A 2,365-nucleotide genomic window follows, 5' to 3' on the forward strand; every position below is an offset into this window, starting at 1 on the left:
CCCCGGGTTTGAAAAATCAAGATTTAGATCTTTATTCACCCACAGTACCCCTTCGAACTTTGGGGATTTCTGATTTCAAACTGCATTTTCAGTACTTTTCATTCAAATGGATACCGAGTGGTTATCCTTAGATGGAACTGGATGAGATTTTATATGCATAATCTTAAGGTGATTCCCTATCTGCTATATGACATCCATTTTGCTCTATATCTTATAGTTTCCATGCTCGGTGACCCATCACCGCCGACCGGCTTGTCTGTTTGTCTGTCTGTCTGTTTATCGCCTGCAGGTCACAATTTTAAACCAATCTTCACGAAACTTCACCACATGGTGGAATACGTCAGAAGGAATCATTTTTGTGGTCAAAAGGTCAACATCGGCCAAAGGTCAACAACTTAGGTGAGATTTCTAAAATCCTCAATTTTCATGCGATTGAATTGAAAGTTGAAGATAAGAGGATTTATATTTCACATCACTGAATTCAACCAGCCAATTATTTTTGAGGTCAATATTTGAGCTGTTGTTGCTCCAAGATGTTTCCACTTCGCAATAACAGCACTTACAGTTGACCAAGGAAGCTCTGGCAGGGCAGAAATTTAATGAAATGACTTTCTGGAAAGGTGGCATCCGATGACGGTGTCACGTTGGAAGTCACTGAGTTCTTCAGTAATGTGTGTGAAGAATCACTTGAATAATTAAATAATTCTCATATCCAGATCCGGAATCGGATCTTCACCAAAATCAAATCTATTCAACTGCCAATGTTTCTCTCTGGAGATTACATATCTGTGTGCTTGATTTTATACACCTGCCAGCAATGGGTGTGGCTGAAATAGCCAAATCCACCAATTAGAACAGTTGTCTGCATATGTTTGGCCATGCAGTGTATATAGCATCATATGTCAAAAAGTTGTGGATGGATTCAAATGAAACTTGGTGGACACGTTGGATGTGTGACCACGATGAATTCCTTCGATTTCGGTGAAGATCCGATTCCACATCTGAAAAGGAAAATTATTTAATTCTAAAGTGATTCTTCACCATTGACAGATAGAGCTCAAAAACAATATATAACATGATATTTCAAGCATGTATGGGGCCCGATATGTTCTCGTGCATCAGGCATTACGTGGCGGAGGTATGCGCTCTGCCGAGTGCTCTTCTGGTAATATAGATGTTTTGGGGTAGACAAGATTGAATGTTTTCCATCAAGGGCCAGAACATGCAAATTGATTGATGTTCTAACTCCATAGCAGCCCATCCGACGAAACCCATCAAAAACGAAAATCCGACGGCACTCACTTACACTTCCTCACTCATCGGCGGTCTGTCGGCGACTGACAGCTTCTGCAGGCGGGAAAATATTCACGCATGCGGATTAGGATCACCTACATACGTGCACCACACCACGCCTCCCGAACTTCATTTGTTTACGCACGAAAAATTAAGGTTGGATACTTTTTGAACACACCTCGTATATATGTGTGTGCATATATATATATATATATATATATATATATATATATATATATATATATATATATATATATATATATTGTTACAGATTTCAGAATCCGGTCTGATGAATGCATCCACACATCCAGGTCCTCAGACATTTATTTCCTTAAATGCATGTCCAGATTAGCCCCATCCCCATGTCTAATGGAATTTTAAATGTGTTGCGTTGAGAAGGGTAAAGAATAGATCCCCTCTCTTATGGGAAGTTTTTTTTTTTTTCTTTACGACATACACGTTTACACACATTTCTTTTGTGAGCGCTGACGCCCACCCTTATTTTTCCTCAGCAACGTTTATGCACATATTTCTTTTGCGAGCACCGATGACCGCCCTTTTTTGAGCGCACGGGTTGTCATGGTAATGGTGTGCAAGTGGGGCGGGATGAGCTTGGGGGGACTCTTCGCCCGCAGAGACGAGCTGCAGATATAAAAAGAATTGGGGGTCTGTACAGAAGGAGAAGTAAGCAAGAGAGGAAGCGCGCGAGAAGCGAGCAAGAAGGGGGTGTAAACACACAAGGGAAGAAGCAAGTGTTTAAGCTCGCTAGAAAGAAAGAAAGCGAGAGTTGAAGCGCGCGAGGGAATAAGCGAGCCAGAGAGGAAGCGTGCGAGCGTGTGGGTGTCTGATCAGTGCCAACAATGAGACAATTCGTCCTTTCCAGTGCTTGAGCATGCGGGTGTGAGTAGCGTGTGGTGCACGACAATGAGTGAGGCACGGGTCGGCCACAACGAGTGAGGCGCGGGTCAGTCACCAACGTACTGTGTGGGTCACTGGACGTCACCAGTTTCGTGAAGTGCGAGGAGCCGCCTGTGTCGCAGCACCAGGGTCTAAACCCACGACAGACGATCTC

At 43.1% G+C, this 2,365-nt stretch overlaps 1 protein-coding gene across 1 annotated transcript in view; it reads left to right on the forward strand.

The window, feature by feature from the left end:
- Window positions 1–306: 306 nt before the first annotated feature.
- The window catches only part of LOC147031143 (serine/threonine-protein kinase SIK1-like), a 94,785-nt gene continuing 92,726 nt past the window's right edge, over window positions 307–2,365 (forward strand). The window contains exon 1 of the mRNA XM_085875933.1: window positions 307–399. The gene's annotated coding sequence lies outside the window, so the exon portion shown is untranslated. The remainder of the gene's footprint in view (window positions 400–2,365) is intronic.

This window comes from Eptatretus burgeri, chromosome 3 (assembly GCF_056783735.1).
Source record: "Eptatretus burgeri isolate ZD-2024b chromosome 3, Ebu_testis_v1, whole genome shotgun sequence".
Classification (NCBI taxonomy): domain Eukaryota; kingdom Metazoa; phylum Chordata; class Myxini; order Myxiniformes; family Myxinidae; genus Eptatretus; species Eptatretus burgeri.